This window comes from Biomphalaria glabrata, chromosome 4 (genome assembly GCF_947242115.1).
Source record: "Biomphalaria glabrata chromosome 4, xgBioGlab47.1, whole genome shotgun sequence".
Lineage (NCBI taxonomy): Eukaryota > Metazoa > Mollusca > Gastropoda > Planorbidae > Biomphalaria > Biomphalaria glabrata.
In genome coordinates this window covers 49295085-49315993 of record NC_074714.1, presented here as the reverse complement: position 1 = coordinate 49315993, position 20909 = coordinate 49295085, and the positions used below count along the sequence as shown (strand labels likewise).

At 36.9% G+C, this 20909-nt stretch overlaps 1 protein-coding gene across 3 annotated transcripts in view; it reads right to left on the bottom strand.

The window, feature by feature from the left end:
• The window catches only part of LOC106073171 (uncharacterized), a 211673-nt gene that overhangs the window by 175909 nt on the left and 14855 nt on the right, over nucleotides 1-20909 (bottom strand). For 2 of the 3 annotated variants that reach the window (XM_056025960.1, XM_056025959.1), the window contains one exon: nucleotides 19240-19479. The exons of the other annotated variant lie outside the window; for it this stretch is intronic. The gene's annotated coding sequence lies outside the window, so the exon portion shown is untranslated. The remainder of the gene's footprint in view (nucleotides 1-19239; nucleotides 19480-20909) is intronic. 3 annotated transcript variants of the gene reach the window in all.

The window sequence follows — 20909 nt, the reverse complement described above, 5'->3', positions numbered from 1 at the left end:
AGGTAAAGAATTATTTCCCTTACTGCACTCTAAAAGTTGTCGCACTTATGGACTCCTTATGTTTAGCACTGCGAATGTCGATTTGTCCCTGTTGTGAGTCAATCACCAGTCTCTGAAAGCTAAAATTTAAATGTAGACTTTATTTTCTACAAACGCGTGATGCGGGGAATCTTCACGATTTTGGTACATGATTTTAAAGAACTATGGGGTTTCATGAGCCAGAGCGTTTATGAAATATGACAAATAGGAACCAAGGTTTTTATGAACCAGATCGAACCTTGATTTTCAGCAACAAATGCTTTCGTTAATGCGTACTATTTAGCACACTCGATGTCACGAGTTTGAAGCTTTTTAAATTCTATCTTTTCATCCGCAAAAAACTCTCAGGACATTGTGTTTAGTAGAGTTATCTCTATAATATCCATAGACTCCATTTAAAAAAAAAAAAAAAAAAAAAAAAAAAAATCGATTTAACAGTATTATGGTGTGTGAGTGTGTGTCGCGTCTGATGTAACTTTAAGTAGGATTGATAAGTGGATAAAACGGAAGCGGAAAAGGAAAGACGGACGACGGAACCACGTGTTTACTTATTGTAAGGTGAAAGAAATATACTTCCAGTGAGTGGAAAAATGTTTTCTTAATCTTTCAACATCTTATTTTTAAAAAAAAATAGCCATATAGGCCTATGTGTACACTTAGATTGAAATCTGTAAGTATCTGTTAATAAAAGTCAAGTTTGTAAAAATAAAAAGTTCTTTCGAGATTATTACAGTGTAGGCCTATAAGTTCACACGTCTACCAAAAGGTATTAATACACTGTAGGCCTATAAGTTCACACGTCTACGAAAAGGTTCATTAGGGAATCGGAGCGCCAAAGGCATTCCCATTATCCCGTTGATCCTCGGGAAGGATTTCTCCCAAGGGACAGGCGAAGACAGGGAGCTCTTCTCCCCCAAGTCCTGTCTGAAGGTTTCCCAATGGCAGCAACCGTTACTACGACTGGGTCGTGCCACATACGTGAAGTGATGCGTCTACAAAGATAAGTTGGTCTACAAACAAACAAGAAATAGTGTAGATCTATTTCTAGAGCTATTCTTAGAATCGCAGCATCTTTACTGTAGGGGTTTTGTTGATGTCCCTTTGTAAACTTCCTCTCTAATTAGCTCTCATACTCTCAAACCCTTATTGTCCTGACTTCAGCCGTGCTGGAACTCTCCACCTCCTGGCATCAATTAGAAACATACTCTCTGGTCCCCCTCCCCTTTTAAAGTGCAGGTTTATAGAGTACAAGGGTCCCCCTCCCAGTGGATTGCTGGGTTTGGAAAAGAAACAGAATCATTGGATATATTGCTAATTGAATTCAGCGACCTTTTTATCTTTAATTAGTGAACTATGTATTTACTGCGTGACTATAGCCGTGTTCATGTTTACCAGTAGTTCAATTTCCGTTTGTCCTAGATTAATCATAGCAACTGATGAAGCTGGTGATACTATTTATTTTTATACACAATCTGAAAAAGGAATTGGTGTTGTTGTTTTTTTAATGACAATAAATGTTGTAGGCCCTTGCATGTAAAGTTTACAATATGTATATCTGATGCTTGGTATCAGATACTAAGAAAAGACTAAGACTAAGACTGCTTTTTTTATCCTTACGGAAATTTGTTGTGATTACAAGGACTCTTTTCTCATAAGAAGAATGAGTTTGTACTTTTAGATGTCAACACTCTGGCTGGCAAAAAAAGAGGAACGCCTCAATACTGTGAAGAGACGAAAGCTGAGCTGGTTTGGTTATATTGTAAGACATGACTCGCTGTCAAAAGTGATCCTTAAAGGTCCAGTGGATGGAGCACGGAGAAACGGTCGTCCAAAGAAAAGTTGGCTGGACAAGAATGGACCGGTCTCAATTATGATGTCCTGCTAAGAACAGCTGCCGACAGGGAAAAGTTGAGGGATTTGGTTACGCGAACTGACACCACACTCTAGGAAATGTCACAGCACACCTAAGCATTGTCACAGCACACCTAAGCATTGTCACAGCACACCTAAGCATTGTCACAGCACCACTAAGCATTGTCACAGCACACCTATGCATTGTCACAGCACTCCTAAGAAATGTCACAGCACACCTAAGCATGGTCACAGCACTCCTACGAACTGTCTCAGCACTCCTAAAAAAAGTCAATGGATCTATTTGATTCAAAGGGTCTACACTGGGAATGAAGTTTTATCTATGAGTCCTCAGATTAAGAATCACGTGACTAGTAAGAACCACCTGTAGGTACCTTTTTATTTCACTAGATCCAATATAGACAATGCCATTGATTGTCATGGGATAGGACAAGTTCTCTTCTCGACGTCTATGTGACACGGTTACTGTGTGGTCAACCGTAACACACGGTCAAGTGTTGGGTATCGAGAGTTAGGGGGACTTGGGGGAAGTGACGAGTGTGTAAACAAGAAGAGAGGAAGTCAGCAAGTGAAGTTGGGTATCTGTATATAACGTTGCCGTGTATATATGTTATGTTGAAATGTTCCACAATTAAAAGGCACTTTAAACGTAAAAGGACTTGTTTCTTCACAATCTATGAGTCCTCAGATTAAGGATCACGTGACTAGTAAAAACCACCTGTACCTTTTTGTTTCACTAGATCCAATGTAGGCAATGCCATTGATTGCCAGGGGATAGGACAAGTTCTCTTCTCGACATCTACGTGTGTCATTGGCGTTAGCCTTTCTTTTGGGTTTCAACTCTATGCCCCACGACTTTTATAAGAATTTTCTAGCTGTCTGTTGTGGAAGCCATTTCCTGCCAGGTGCTCTTCTCTATTTTCTTTGAAAGGGGGGAGGGGGGAGACAACTCTGTGACTCCGTTCTCAATATTGTGAATGCTGTAAGTATACAGACGAGTTATAGAAACATGCTTGTTAAAATGATATTTATTTTAATATTTAACTTTGTAAACTGTCCAAAAAGAGATGAACCAAAGGCACTTGAAACCTTTGAAAAACAGAAACAAATTCACACGGGGACAAGGAAGGAGAGATTTAACTCTTCGTTGATGCCTATGTCCGAAAGCCCCGCTTCAATTAGTTATTTTTCCTACAATGTACCGCCACCAACCGCTTGAAGGTCTTCTTTACAGTGTGAATCGATGAAATGCTGTTGAGACAAGGGATAACGTGCGATGCTCTCGTTAATTTTGGATGCTTACTAGCGGATAGTTCCTTTTCCCTGCTCACCTTTCCACTTTCTCTTAAGGACGCGCTCACGAGAGTACCACGCTTAGGCTAGGAAAGATAGCCAACTTAAAGTAGTTACAAGATTGTTAGCTATACTAGTTTGGAAAAACATTGTGCAAATATGCATGTCATCATGGCTCGTGGGTACGTGGAATGCGGGCCCATCAAAGAGTTTCACCAGTGTGGATGAAAATTCAAAGAAACACTTCTTAAAAAATAATTAACATTGACTTGAAACTCAAACAAGCGATTTTTCGGGATTTTTTATTTGAGAAAGTATATTCTATTAGCTAATCGCTCCTAGTCACGCCTCTGGATATGGAGATTCGGGGAACGTTAAGAGCTGGGGACTCACTGTTGATTCTTTGTGTTGTCTGTGTCTCGGTGTATTAAAATATCGTAGCTCACCAAAAGTGAGCTTCCAGGCCCTCCTCTTCTTTTCCCCTTGGCAGAATTTTTTTTTTTATAATACAAAAAAAAAAGTTACTTTTTAGCTACAGCGCATTAGTCCCTTCTATATACTCTGACTTTCATTGATATCCTTACCCCTGTTCCTTCAGCTACGCTCCTGTCACTGCCTACCTCGTTTGAACTGCAACATTTTGTAAATTTTTCGTTTACACATTTCATTATCAATTCATCAAATAATATTTAATAACGCGAAAGTAAACAGTATGAACAGAAATTTTTTGTTCCATTTTGGTGCATCTAATAAGTAATAAAATAAAGGTTTAAGATTAAAAAAATAATGATGAAAATGTGGTTGTAAGCTTTTTAAAAAAAAAGTTATTTGCTTTAATACTTTAAAATCATTGTTTGATTCTTTACAAAACGAAATAGGTCAATACGTCAACATATTGTTATGACCCTATTGGCGGCGCAAAAGGGTTAACTATAGGCTTAGCTGACACACACGTGAATCACTCAGGTCAGCGGGGCCATGGACAAGGGACAGTACTACGATTACACGATTACACGCAAATATGACCAATGTTATGGTCATGTGATCGAAAGCCTGCGTGTACGAGTGACACAGTGTGTAGGAAAGCGGCAGTTCAAGACCGGAGAGCGTCGAGACCGGGACTGTGAGTCGGCCATGAAGTCGGTCCTGGTTGAGTCCTCAGGTGTAGACGTACAAGTCCAGAAAGAGAGACAGTAGAGTTTTGTACGGTGATGTAAAGAGTGACATTTTAGTTGTTAATATGTTTGATGCCAATTGTCTAGTATTGGCTGTTACCTACTTATTCACTCATTATTAAAGTACCCGATATTGTAGAGCTCTTGTTGTCAAGTTCTTGATGTGTTGATGTATTGTGTTGTGTTTAGCAGTGTTTACAGAAGGCCTGATGATTAAGGGAGAGGAACGTAACAATATATTGTTTTCTTGATATGGTTTGATTTTTTTTATATAAGAAATAGGTCAACAGTAATTACTTTTTAACATTGATAGATTTTTTTTTTACAAAACAAAACCATAAAAATAGGTCAACGGATATCCATGATACTCTTCAAGCTACTTAAGCTAAATACACACACAAAAAAAACTTTAATCACGTACTAATCCCTTGTTACAATCTCCGGAAACGTAAATCTCATTGAGGTAGCCACAACTCCGTAGCTACGAGTTTAATATCGGATTTGTAGCCATATTACATTGTGACCCTTTTTTTTTTCGTAGGAAAATTTCAGTTTCAAGTTAACAAGAAGTCTTTGAACTAAATCCAAAACAAGAGACTCGGGATTTTATTTTAGAGTGAATTAGTTAATGGCTTACAGTAGAGCAGTGTTTCCCAAAGTGAGGTACGCGTATGCCCAGGGGGTACGGGAAGAGTTTGAAAGGGTACGCGTTGAACTCCGTTAACTGTGCTGATTTTTTTTTTAAAACCAATTTAGTTTATAAATTAGAGTAAAATATCATTAGTTTTAAAGCCTTTTTATTATTTATTTTAAGTTTTTAAAAACTCCAATACGCTGCTATTTTACATTTAAAGACGAATTTCTAAAAAAAAAATCAGGAACTGGATAGGGATATTACAACTTCCGTCGACACGCCCACTTTTTCAAGGTCAAATCTAGATTTCTATTTTTTTAAGAATATATTTGATGTCTCTGAAGCAAACAAAAAGAAACTCACTAATTGAACACTTAATTGTGATAGAGCAATTATTATTTTATTTATGTAGAACTGCAAAAAAAAATATATTGTTATTAAAATAAATTCTTTTGGAGGAGGGGGAGAGGGGTACTCAGCGTTACAAAAAAGAAAAAAGTGGTACGCACAAGTCAAAAGTTTGGGAAACACTGCAATTCAGCTTTGAACACTGGACCATCATTTCTTCTGTCTCAAACCCATACCACGTGACCAACAAGCCAGCACAGAAGCAGATGAAACCCATAAAGCAATCTTTATCTACCAGATTTGTTTTTAGAAGCATTGAAGAAATATGTTCTGTCCCTTTAGCGTGAAACCGATTTTATGTCCATTTTATGCACATTTTATGTCCATTTTGCATTAAGCGTGCGCAGACGTTCCATTAAGGTGTCTGGCGACAATCGCTACCACACCTATATCAATGTTACACACAGGAGGGTCTGGGCCAGTGGGGCAATACTCACAGGATCAGAGAGTCTTTTAATCCAATCCTCGTCACACTCGCCATCTGTTAGAGTACAACATCCAGACCAACTTTTTTTTCCGTTTTTTTTAAGGAGATAAAAATGGTGTCCATAAAAAGGTGGGAATGGGAAATTGAGAGAGAGGGAGGGGGAAATAGGGGAGACAGAGAGGTATAGAGAGGGAAGACAGAGACAGAGAGGTATAGAGAGGGGGAGACAGAGACAGAGAGAGAGTGATGATAAATGAAAGATTAAGATGTCTGTGAAATGAAAAAGATAACAATGCACAAAATGTATTGATCAAAGTCGTCTGCTGTTCAAGAGGCAGACGGACAGCCATTACAGATCAAATGAAATGCTACGTGAAACATCTTTTCATGTTAAATTAGAAACTATGAGATTGATAACATTATATAGAAATGAATTCTAATAAATTATATTTTGTATTCATAAAGATAGAATTGAAGTTAGAAAAAGTAAAATTTATATATATATATATACACACACAGAAAATATATAAAAAATTGGGACAGCTGTGAATGAATTCATTCGTCGTTATAAGTGAATAGATAGATAGATAGATAGATAGATAGATAGATAGATAGATAGATAGATAGATAGATAGATAGATAGATAGATAGATAGATAGATAGATTAATTGATTGATAGATATTTAGATAGATAGATAGATAGATAGATAGATAGATAGATAGATAGATAGATAGATAGGTAGGTAGGTAGGTAGGTAGGTAGGTAGGTAGGTAGGTAGGTAGATAGATAGATAGATAGATAGATAGATAGATAGATAGATAGATAGATAGATAGATAGATAGATAGATACACATGGATATACAGTAATACACAGCTATACACTAATTATAGGAGCAAATCAGTTATCGTCAAAATACTAACAAAGGAAAAAGTGTTTTTTTATTTGAAGATTAGCTCTAAAAAACAAACAAATATTTTTTTTAAATCCTTTTTTAAAAACAAAGTTGATCCAAGGAGAATAACTTCTTACTTACAACTTTATCACTCAATATTGTAGTTATTTCTCTTTTTAGATATCAATCAAAATAATTAATTATCAATGTTTATTTGACTAATTGGTTATTTTTTTTTTTATTTATTATGTAAAAAAAATTCAAGTTTTCACTTGATCCGAGAATGGGTGTATAATTATTTAAAAACCCAACATATTTAACCGTATTTGTGAATACTGAAGGACTAATTTCCCTTGTTGGTATTTTAAAAAATAATTAATAACCAGAAATTGATTCGTGTATTGTATATGCCAATGAATAATTGTGCGAAATTTCAGCTTGATCCGACAATGGGCGTGGGAGAAATAAGGTGTTCAAACTTTTTACCAGACAGACAGACATACAGATTACAGACAGAGTGAGTTGATATAAAAACATATACGAGCTTTGGCTGAGTACATAGTAGTGCCATCTTGAAGAGGTAATCTTTGGCACACTGGGAAGTGGCTAACAAGCGTTGGGTCTGAGCCCGAAACAGATCAGCGGTGGCTGGAGTGGGGGTTTAGGTATAACATTAGGTTGCTTCTACCCTCAAGGACAATCTGGACAAACTGACATGTCAACAGACCTTAAAAAAAAATATCAATGCAGCGTCATATATGTTGATGTAATCGTGTCAGGTAACAATAGAACTGGCTGGACTCATTCACTCCATCCCAGTCTTCACCAGGATTTGAACCCGGGACCGTCCGGGAAGCCAACTTTTTACCACTCAGCCACGGCGCCTCACAAAAAAAAACAGCAACAGGGAAATGACCTTTAATGGGCCTTATCCTCCGTCGGTGGTCAGTGGTCTAAAAATATCCAGAAAAATATCCAGATTTCACTCTCTTGAATTTTTCTCAGTGACTTATTTTCAGTCAGTAGAATTCATACCTTCATATCTTTAGGTGCAAGAAGACAAACTGACTCCTAAATAGCAGGAAGTTTTGTTGCTACTTTTAGACCACCTCCTTCATCAACAGGTCTTCCTATATTCATGGCTGTTCCAAAGAAACCTGAAAATCTGAGTTCTTCGCGATTTGCTATTATTTATATTACATTCATTAAAGAACTCTTCGGCTGATTAACGGACATTGGACAAAAGAGAGAAATATTACCCCCCCCCCCAATTATATTACTCAAAGGTAAATGTCTCACAATGTACAATCTGATAACAATGTAGTAAAAGTAGGACAGTGGGACAGTGTCGTGAAAGTAGGACAGTGTGACAGTGCCGCAAAAGTAGGACAGTGTGACAGTGTTGTGAAAGTAGGACAGTTTGACAGTGTTGTGAAAGTAGGACAGTGTGACAGTGTCGTGAAAGTAGGTCAACTCGTACGACTTTTGCGAATAATGAACTACAGCGAACAGTCGCCTCTTCTGAACGCAGAATGATGCTTAATATAGATTTAGCAGCTTTAAAGCTTTTTATTGACATTTTAAGTCTACTTTTTAAAGTTTACTTTGTCTTTTTTGTTTTGTCCTCCTTTGCAAAACTATGTCTTCCATGTGTCGTGCAGGTGTCTGGTAACCAGAGGCGGCCTTAGGGGGTGTCGTGTGGAGCAACCGCCCAGGGCCTGTGCTTTAGGGGGCCCCGAAATAAAGAGAACCTTTTGTCAAGGTATGCCCATTGTACAAATATTCATAACCCTAACGTGACACTCGTCCAGGGCCCCCGCGCACTGCTAAGGCCGCCCCTGTGGTAACCCTATATACAAGGTAATAATTGTTGAGATTATCTTAAGATTTTCACAATGTTGAAATAAATCTATGAGTAAATAGATAATCTAGATAAATTCAGCATACCACACATTTTTAAAAGCCATTCTTTTTGGTTTTATTGCAAAGTATATATCTAAAAACGACAATGTTTGAACTCATCTCGCTGAAACTCTAGTTAATATTTCTGTCGTTTTAAGAGCTAATCTTGGTCTCCTTTGCTTAAAAAACACAAAATTCTTTTCTCTTTTCCTATTCCAAAAATTATTACGGGGATTGTTGTCTCTGGGGAGGTGATTAAGGGCTAGGCCAGATCAGAGTATTACTCCCCCGAGTTAATCCCCTCTTTAATATCCAAGCAGACGAGGATTCAGTTACAAAATGGGAATTTCCGTTTCGTAGGATTTGGCTCTTGTAGCTTCCGTGAGGAATAACGACCGTTGCTATGGGTAATTATGACAACAAGAAAAACAAACGGAACAAAATAGCCAATGTTTTAAGGTTAAACTTTCAGGTAAAAGAGTTGTTTCGTGAATACAAGTCTGCTGATATTGCTTGAGCAGTAAGGTAGACATACAGACACAGTGGCGTGGCGATCATGGCGCAAGAGGGTTCATTGCGCCCGTCATGACCAATATACGTTTATTGTCATAATAAGACGCTACATTTTGTGTTACGATGTAATTACATGGAAGTTGCTGTTACTAAATGGAGTGTAAAGGCACTTATTTTTATTCAATTTGGTATCGATATAAATGTATAATTTGTTATTTATAATGATTTGCAATAATAATCATCATCATCATATTATTATTATAGCTTTTATATAGCGCTACTTTCATGCTTATAGCATGCTCAGAGCGCTTTGGTCCAATCTCATTTGTGGACCGGTGGGGTATCTAGGAGTTGGTTTTCCGTGCTGCCTTTAGGCGCTCAGTAAACGCAACTCTGTCCGAGTCGGGTGTCGAACCTCGAGCTCCCTTCTAGGTAGCCAAGACAAGCTAAGTTCAAGCGCAGTTAGCCTCTCGACCACGCTTCATATGTTGAAGTAGATATTTTAAAATAATCAAATTTTAAAACAGGATAAAAAAAAAAGTGCATCGAGCGTACCAAAGACATGCTGACAATCCAATTAGAATGTGGAATTATGAGCATTAAAAATAAAAATAAACTTAATAGAATCCTAAATGCTGCTGGCAAAATCATTGGCAAAAAACAAACCCCATTTGGGCAGTTGTTTGAGACAAACATCTATAAAAAAGCTAACAAGATCCTCGAAATAAAGAATCACCCTTTGTGTCAGGATTTTGTGATTTTACCATCACAAAAGAGATACAAGACACCGATAGCAAAGACAAACAGACACAAACACTCTTTTGTTCCCCTGGCAATCAAATCATTAAATAAGAACAATCTGGTATAAACTTTGTCACATGTAAATTATGAGTGCGTCTGGTGTGAATGTACACTTTGGTTTCTTATAGTTATAATGTTTTTTGTTTGGTGTAATGCACAAATTGTAAGACAAATTTCCTTACGGATAATAAAGATTATTATTATTATGTTAGAAATGAACGAGTAGTCATTCTCTGGCGCTGCCATGGTCGAGTTTCGCTAAAGAGAAACAAAATTCATCGTAGTCCCTTTAACAGTTTCCACTGAGGAATTTTCTGGTGATGTAGCAGGTCTGCAGCAGTACTGCCCTCTGACAGGCAACGAAGATGTTCCTAGGAATGTTAAGGGCCTTGAAGGTGTCTGTGAGGTCAGTTGTTATTATCCCCTCGGTTGATATAACAATGGGGTATATTGTTATTTTGGACAATTTCCATAGACGCTTAATCTCCAAGCCTAGGTTCCCATATTTTCTTTGTTTTTCTATCTCAGTTTTTCGTAAATTATGAGACAGTGGTACGGCGATATCGATAATGGTAGCGGTTTTTTCTTTTTTATCGATGAACAGCAGATCCGGGCGATTGAAATCTACCGTTTTGTCGGTCAGAATAGGCCTATCCCAGTACAGCAGATGTTCAGTAGACTCGAGAACCTCTTGCGGAGAGTATTTATAATAAGGGGGAGTGTCCTTACCGATCAATTTGTACGTCAAAGCCAGGTGTTGGTGTATTAACTTTGCAACTTGGTTATGGCGACCCAGGTAGGCTGATTCTGATAGGGCTGGACATCCTGCCATAATGTGTTCAATCGACTCGCCCACATTTCCACATTTTCGGCATTTGTCGACAACATTGAGTTTCAGGATATGCTTCTCGTAATTTTTTGTCCTGATTACTCTGTCCTGTATTGGTGTAACAAAGCCTTCTGTTTCAGCGTAGAGGTGACCTTTTTTGAGCCATGTTAAGGAAGCAGCCTTGTCGATGTTGTCCCCATGTAATGAAGCCGGAAATTTTCCGTGGAGTGTTTTTTCTTCCCATTGGCGAATCTCATGCCCTACGTCGTCCAAACCGATATTGACATCAGCATTGTGTAGGTTCAGAGGGGTTGCATCGGAGTCGTATTTCCGTAGGAAGGAAACTAATTTGTTGCTGGAGGCGAGCAGTTTTGATCGTATTTTTAAAACTTGCATCTTACACAATTTGAAGATGTTCTGCAATCCACGACCCCCATCCTTCCTGGGCAGGTATAACCTTATGGTGGAGGACTTGGGGTGTAGGCATCGAAACTTGGTTAGTAATTTTCTAGTGAGTCTGTCAATGTCATGTAGGTCGGTGTCAGTCCATTTGATCACACCGAACGTGTAAAGGAGCACAGGGACGGCCCAGCTGTTAATTGCAGTGATGAGATTACTGCCAGACAGTTTGGTGTTGAGGATTTTATTAACTCTTTGCCTATATTTGCCAAGAAAGTCCTCTTTTAATTTCTTATGGTTTATCTTGGCATTCTGGTTTATTCCAAGATATTTATAAATAGAGGCGGAGTTCAATTCCTCGATGCCTTCAAATTCAATGTTGGTGTTCGTTGCCTTGCCCTTTTTAATGCTTATGATGCCACACTTATCCAGGCCAAAAGACATACAGATATCGTCACTAAAGCATTTTACCGTTTTGATTAAGGTGTGTAATTTTTGCTCGGTTTCTGCATATAGCTTTAGATCATCCATGTATAATAAGTGGGACACACATTTTGTACATTTAGTGTCAACCCTAAAACCGTTTGTAGAGTCTTGGAGTAATGTAGATAGAGGATTAATCGCTAGGCAGAACCAGAGTGGAGATAGTGAGTCACCCTGGTATATACCTCTTCTTATGTGCACAGAACCTAGTTTATCACGATTTAGGTTCAGGTTTATCTTCCAATTATTCACACAGACTTTCAATAGTTGTTTTATTCTTGGGTTGATTCTATGGATGTCCAGGGTTTTTAATAGCCAATCATGCGGAACTGAATCGAAAGCTTTTTTGTAGTCGATGTAACACATGTGTAAATTTCTCTTTCTTCTATTAGCTTGATGCAATATAATACCATCTATAGTTAGCTGTACTTTACAGCCCATCGACTCTTCAATGCAACCTTGTTGTTCATCTGCTAGTAGCTTATGGGCAGAACAAAATTTATACATTTTACTTTTTAAAAGTGAAGTTAATAGTTTATACATAACTGACAGACAAGTGATAGAGTGATAGTTTGATGGTTGGTTCGGATCCCCTTTTTTGGGGAGGAGAGATGTTCTCCCTTCAGTGAGTTCTAACAGCATTGAAGACGGTTCTGATATTAGCTCGTTAAAACTTGATGTTAGTGGTGCATGTACGGCTGTAACTTTTTTCAGCCAAAAGTTGTGTATATTGTCCGGTCCAGGAGCAGTCCAGTTGTGGGTTTTTGAAATATTATTATTATTATTATTATTTATAAACTATTTATAGTTCATCACTTTAACAGATTTGATGATATCGAAAATTCTTCTGTGTATAAAAAATAAAAAGGATATAATTTATTCTATACAGGTCTTTGTCAAATTTTAAAACCATTTAAAGATTTAAATAAAATACAATAGTTATTTCCTTCCAAAATTGAGTTTCGAAAATAACACAGCGTTATACTCGTCACATAGGGGAGAAAACTTAATGAAATGAAAATGACGACACATTGTTGACATTATTTGTAATGATTGGTTCCTTAATTTTTGCATTGAAAAAAATTCTATAAATGTTTTTATGGTTTTCTTACTAAAAATTATGTTTAAATACACTTAATGATTTTGCAATTTCTATTTGCAAAAAAAAAAATGCAATTGTTTGTGTTAAGAGTTTAAAAACAATTTTGTAACACAATCTTTTAAAATAAATAAACAAAATGTTCACATTTGTGTAATCCAAAGATATTAGTATCTCTGTATAAAAGTTCATTTTACTTTGAATGGAACACAACAAATTAGTCTACAAAAGTCAATCCGTTAACAACGTCTGATGTAATGAGTGTCATGATATCAATATTTGCATAAACTAAAGAACACCCACCGGAAACCCCTTTATTTTCCTCTACTATACCAGGCCAACCGTGCGCGACCCCTTGAGGAGGGCGCCTGGACGTTGACATATCGCTGCGGGAGCTCTTTTTCATCCCCGCACAGTGCAGTGAGAATACTCTCGTACCGTCCTAGGCACTCCCGCGGGAGCCTCGTTTCGCCACCCATTTGGCCTAGTCGTCCCCTCTCCCGAGCGCTTCCACCCGGGCGCCACGATGAGGCAGGGCAGCAAGCCTGGGAACTTTTTTCCAGTCAACCAACGGGACAGTTTCATTATATAATTTCGTAAGCGCACACATGGACACTTATCTTGACCGCGTGTCACGGTCTGTCACTAGTTATCCATTGTTTCTATAGTTGCGTCCTAGTTTTCATGCTGCGTTCACTTAGACTCAGACGGCGACCTATACAGGGGACTAATTCAGCTTATACCACCACTTCAGTCAAGAACTAATTCTTTCCCTTGTTTGAGATACCAGACAAAACGATTAATCACTAATGGTTATTTGACTAATTGGTAATGTAATTTTTTTTACATTGATTTTTACGTTGTCAAGTACAAGAAAAAATTGTGAAAAATTTTAGCCTGATACAAGATTAGGTGTAGGAGAAATCACGTGTTTACTTTTTACCAGACAGATTGACAGCTTAAGTTAATATTAGCTTTGTAAAAATATATTATCTATATATCTATATCTATATCTATATCTATATCTATATATATATATATATATATATATATATATATATATATATATATATATATATATATATATTTGTGTCTATTCTATTGTTTCAATATGTAAAATTCTTTTTTTCTTTTGATTTGCCTTATGTTTAGTTATTACGATGTAACACTATTATGGCAAGTTTCAAACAAAATATTTATTTAAAAATACCTTTTTTTAACATAAGGAAAAGAAATGTACATTTACTGCCACATACTACAAGATTTAATTTCATTTTTATAAATACAAAACAAAAATAGTTAATTACCTTTTATTAATTGGCGAATCGGTTAATTTGTATTGATTTATGTGTTGTCTTTGACAAGGAATAATTGTATCAATTTTAAACTTGATTCGAAAAAGGAAAGTGGAAGAAATAATGTGTAAAAGAATCCTGACAGACAGACAGACAGACAGCTTTGTAAAAAATTAACAACTTAATATTTTTATTTTCTCCACAGATTCCGATTCCTGCTCCCATATAATAAACTGGTTTCTTCTCCTAAGCTCGGTCACACACACACTCACACACACACTCACACACACTAAAACATGTACCATTGGACCGAGAGGTTCTAACTCAGTGCAGGGGTCATTTTATTAGCAACAGTTTTGAGGATACAGCAAACCACGAACATTGCCTTGACCCACATCTTTCGCTCATTCTGACAATGTTTCAGCCACGTGTGTAAGAATGTGAGCATGCACACATTACATAATACATGACTTTCTAAGTCAAATCATTTTTTTTTTTAAATCTAACTGGAGCAAGTCTCTTCGTGCTGTAAAATGCCGAGGACTAAGACTGACCCGAGACCAGACGTCTGGTGTCAGAGGAGATATCTTACAGTAAATATTGTCAGTACAACATCACTATAACCACGTCTTCTTTGAAATAAGCCAACGCCTTCTTCTAAACTCGCACTTCGTTGAGTCACGTGTTATCATTTGCAACAAAGTTACAACATGTTAATACACTCGAGTTGTTTCTTTCCTGAACACCTTCAGGGAAACCTTCTGGAGGATACGTCCTGGGTCCCTCCCCACAGGTCCACAAAGGAGATTGGGCCACTAAGCATGCTTTAGCATTAAAGATATACAATTTTAAAAAAGCAATTAAAATACTCATACTTGCATAGACAAATTCAAATAATATAAACCTACTGGTAGTGTAACTACATTCATCACATTCATTTTGATCAGTTTTTGTTTTTTTTCCTTTTGTCTAGTAAAAGGAAAAAGAAGGGGGGGGGGGACCTTTCAGACATTGATTGTTTGTATCATGGGACACTAAAGGAAATGGCGCCACGCTCACAAAAGGGTTTTGTGCTCATCTTTCTAATCGCTCGGGATCGGTCCATTGCACAATACGTAGCTATCACGGGGATTAGATGGATTTGTAGAGAGAGGAATAGAAAGAGAGAGGAATAGAAAGAAAAAAGGATTTAAAAGAAAGAGAGAGATCAAAACATAATACATTTGAAGTGTAGGATTTGGAAAAGACTGAATCAGACAAACTGAGATAAATCGGCATACCATGGTATATTGGTAATTAGGTACACCATGTTATATTAGTAACTAAACAGACACATTATGCTATATTTTTAATAAAACAGACACACCATGTAATATTAGTAATTAAACAGACACGCCATGTAATATTAGTCATTAAACAGACACACCATGCTATATTTGAAGTTAGACACGCTATGATACATAGACAATGAGACAGACACATCATGCTACATTTGAAGTTAGACACGCTATGATACATAGACAATGAGACAGACACATCATGCTACATTTGAAGTTAGACACGCTATGATACATAGACAATGAGACAGACACATCATGCTACATTTGAAGTTAGACACACCATTCTACATTGTCAATAAGTACAGACACACCATACTACATTGGCACTAATAGACATAGATCTACATAGTATACTGTCACAGCCGTCCTCTCTCTCTCTCTTTCTCTCTCTCTCTGTTTATAATTGTTTTAAAAAAAAAAAGGTATTTAGCCAAGATGTCAAGATAATTACCAAAATTAGACATTCAGAACATACTTAGTTCTAGATTTCCACTTTTATAAGACACAAATAGTTTAAAATACGATTTTAACGATGAGAAGATTGCCCACAATGGTAGAAAGTACGTTTGAAAACCCCCACAAACAAAACAGGGGAAGTAAGTCGACCAAAGTGGCACGACAGTTATCTACTCTTTTCACCAAACCTTCATTCACCCGTCTCCATTAGTTTCTATCGAGTAGCACTGTGTTACAAGATAATGGCGACTAACATTAAGTTAAATAAGATACTCTGTAATTTTGTTCCTGGCCTCAAACATTAAAAGGGGGGGGGGGGCTGGATTAGAGAGGGAAAAAATGGGTAGAGGATGACTTTTCTCATAATGCTATAAAAAAAATGATCAAATCGATTCTTTAACAAGTTTGACATTTTTTAGTGCGCCTGACTAGACATTTAAATTTGTTCAATGACGATACCTTCTCAATGTAGAAGTTGGGAAAAACCACAGACTTCATGTTTTTCTCTATTCTAAAATCTATTAAAACAAAGCACTCCACTGTTTATATGTTATGTTTAGTCTTACTAAGTAACTTATGTATTTCATTTGTCTTCTTCACAATTATATACACCAATAGGTTTAGGCCATATTACAAGATCCACGGGGCTCGCAAAGACCTTTCTTCAGGGAACAGTACCAGGAAAAAGAAGAAGAGGCAGACATAGAAAGCGATGGGAGGACAACATAAAAGAATGGACGGGCCTACCATTGATAGAGGTTTTAAACAAGGCAAAAGACAGAGAGAGAAGGACGGTCGACGTGTCTTGCATGGTGCCCCAACGGTCCAACAGACTAAGGTATAGGTAAAGGTAAGGTAAAGGGCTAGTTCATAGATCTACTCAATAAGTTTGCTTTTAAAGGGTGTTGTTACAGGTCGTTGAGTTGTAGAACCAAACTGCTGGTAGACAACTCAACCGCTGTAGGCGTAATATCTCTTAACTAATAAAACTTCAAATAACTTGAATAACTTTCTCGTGGACAAAACTAAATATAACTTTATTTATAATATAGACAAAAACCAAGTTGATATAAGATAAAATAAATGTACTAGACTTCAGCAATAATATTTCTTAACAAAATCTAAATTACCACAATAACTCATTTTAGTCTCACGTTCTGGAGTCGTCTGTCCTAAGATCAAATGACGACAATGCCACCTATGTTGCATCATTCACAACCAATCGCTAACCTCTTCCCACCGTCACCATAGAAACACACACGCGCACTCCGTGACAACTGGTTTAGGTCCTGACTCCTTTATGTATGATAAACGGTTTATAGTTTCGTATTTAATTTAAAAACAAGGTTACAAAAGACAGTTTGTGTGGAAACACAAACTCAAAATCGGCCCCCGAAGTGGTCCACCCAGGCAGGCTTCAATATTTTCAGAAAGAGCATCCGAATGAAATTATATCAAAGACAAATGAGAGATAAGAATGGAGAAAGAAGGTTAACAGATCTTTTGTAGTGCCCCAACGGTCCCGCAGATCAAAGGATAGGTGAAAGTGAATGTAAAGTTAGATGTGAACCTGGCCTAACTAGTTCCCCTTTCAGACTTTGTGGTCTATAGGGCAGATGATGTAAAGTTCATCTGTTTTTGTGGCCTACGGTTAACGAGGGTGTCATGTAGCCAGCACAACGACCAACCGCCTTTACTTTTCCAGAACTAATGTCAGGTACCCATTGGAGCTGAGTGGACTCAGAGGCGTCCAAAGATTCCAAAGTTGAAAATCCCAGTCTTCACCAGGATTCGAACCCGGGACCCAGCGCTTTACCGCTCAGCCACCGCGCCTCCCCTGGCCTAACTAATCTTATAATTGCTCTAATTGTTTTGAAAAACGTTCAATCTTTTGTGACATACGGTTGGATGATTAAATTTTTGGTAAACGAAGTTTACAAGATTACTATTCGTTTTAAATTAGGTCTAACTTATAATGTATACTAATTAGCTTTTTCTCTTTAAAAAACTGCTTGCATAACTGATTTTAAAAATTAGATTTTTCGCTTTCAGAAAAAAAAAAGTAGCCGTTGCTTCAGAACTTTGAATGGTCTAAAATATTGTGATGTCGGGTTTTCAATATCTTTTCTAGTTTACGAGATCTAGACGTGACAGACATTTCGCACAAAACTAATAGCGTCTTTTCCCCTTTCGGGGGCCGCTAAAAAACAACGCTCAGATTGGACTTGATGGCCGAGTGGTAAAGTCCTTGTCTTCCAAGCCGGGCGGTGTTGAGTTCAAATGCCGGCCACAACATCCCTTTGACGACAGTTAAGGGAAATATGAGATAAGATGATAACTCTAATGCTTATCCGACATACGCAGAGGAGGTTGGTCGTTGTTCTGGCCACATTAATCCCTCGTTTACTACCGGCAGTAGAAATAGATTAGCTATACATTCTATGTACCCATACATCTATGAACAGACGGACGGACGGACGGACAAAGCACACAAAAAAACAAAAACAAAAAACAATAACGACCAGTCCAGTAAAACGTTTTTGCAGTATTTGAAGATATTTTTAGAAATGTTTAGTGATGTTAATTTATTTATTGTTGCTAAACAGCAATGCCCAAAACTAAGTGATATGTTGTGTGTTGTGTTTCTATGGTGACGTTGGGAAGAAGCTAGTGATTGGTTGAGAATGATGCAAGATAGATGGCATTGTCGTCAGCGGTCTTAGGGGAGACGACTCCAGAACGTTAGACTGAAAAGACGTGTTATTTTAGTGAGTTTTTGTTTAAAATACCATTTTATACTATGACTTAAGTCTACTCTATTTATTGCATTTCATCACAAGTTGATTTTGTCCCTATTTGAAGAAAAAGCTATATTTAGTTTTGTTTACAAAAGAAGTTATTCAAGTTATTTCAAGATGTACAAGTTAAGATATATTACGCCTACAGCAGTTAAGTAGTCTACCAGCAGCACGGTGTTGTAAGTCAACGGCCGTCAACAACACTAAGTCCATCGGGACATATCCGACCCGCGACACGGTGCTTTCCGGCCGCTCGAAACTTCTCCCTACAAAGCATTAAGAAGCCTCAGAGCCTCAATTCCATTGGCCTCGACATTCTTGTGTGTGTGTGTGGGGGTGGGATACGACCAGTGACAGTGTCTGTTAAAGGTAGATAACTCCCTGACTGAAAAAAAAAGTTGGACACCAATTTTAAGAACATTCAACTATTATAATTAAGTCTATTTGACACAATCTTTTAATTATGAGCAAGTTGTGTGTTTTCTCTGTAATTAAATATATAAATCTTGTTAAACTAGCAAAGTAAATAGATAAATCTAATAAGGTTGTATGTTATCTTATCTTATAATATTAAGGCGTTACTTCTAAAGAGAAGATGATTACGTCCTACGCGTGTTCCCAGGAGTTATGTTACGTAGGTGGTGGTCTATACTTTCTAATTCCATTTCTTGTAATGCTCCATAATAGCAAGAAGCCCTTTCGGTGAGGCTTGCACATCACATTTTTGATTAACATTCCAGCTAATGACTTTACGAGGATGTGCAGACTGGAACCTAAGACTGTCTGCTAAATCCACAAGTACGTCCATCTATTTATTCAATTCTGAAGGCAAAGAAACATCAAAGTTGGTAAATCCGCTGAAGCCGTGTTCAAAACAGAATATTTTTTCGGCAAAAATAGACATAAAATTATTAAGATTCTAAGAAAATCGTTAGAGTCCGTTTCTACCCATGACTAATTTCCAATCTTACAGTAGGAGCTTTAAACAAGGAAAAATAATTATGAATTTCTTTACAAATTTCTTGCAAACTAAGTTAAACAATGTTTTCATGTTACTATTGTAACTTAATGCATACGTAATCATATTTGTTCTTCTCTAATCAGATCTACATGGAGTCAATCTAGTGATATATGTCAGTTTCCTTAAACCAGAAGCACACGGGAGTCGACTGTTTCTAATTAGCGCTTGTAACCTTGACCCATATTTATCACACGTCCAGCAGTTTAAAATCATTTTTTTTTTATTTCTGGAGGGGAAAAGCTTTGTTGACATCTTCCTAGCACCCGAAGCATTTCATCAAAGTTTCTTTGACTTGATTAAATTAAGATTAATTTTTATTTTTGACAGTAACTATAAATAATCAGTTCTGCCAACAAGCGAACAGGATATAGAAAATGTTGATCATCTATGTGTTTCAAAAGAATTAGAATATGTTTTTAACTCTGCTAATAATCTTACGTCTGAAGCACAAAATTTATTTTAATTTTTAGTTGGCAACCGTGACTTTTTCAATATGGCGTCCTTAACAGTGTAGCCTATGTAAAATGGCGTACACATAGACTTATATACATTATATCTAGACTGGACAGGGAGGTCTTTTAAAACTACAACAAATGTCGTGAATTTTTTTTTTAAAGTTGAAACAAGGCGTTGTTTTGTAAAGTAGTTATAAGAAGTAAAAGTGTGTTTTTTTTCAACCCTTACCTATGTAACATAATTTAATTTTTTAAATCTAGATCTAATAATTAATCATCAACATTAAGAATACTATCTTATCTTATCTTATATGATACAGACGTTACTTCAAAAAAGATGATTACGTCCTATGCGTCATGCATTTAGTCATGCATATTAACCAATGACCTAAATTCTGCCAAGTCACTGGTTTTCCTGGCTAGCTCACGCAAGCCATTCCATGCTCTAATAGCGCTAGGGAAGACGGAGAATTTGTACAAATTTGTCCTAGCATATGGGACGAGGAATGGGTTTTTATCTTTGTGTCTTTCAGAGTATTTTATTAAGTTTTGTTTCTGTATTTGAAGATTATGGTTCAGTGTCTTATGTATCGTTGTTACTTTACTTTTAAGTCTTCTGTCCTGAAGGCTTTCTAAATTTAGTGATTTTACTAGTCTCATAATTATTATTTTGCAATTTTTAGATACATAATATACAAAGATCTATGTAATCAATCTATTTAAACAGACATGAATTATTTCGATCTAGGATTTTTTAAACATTATCTCAATGGAAG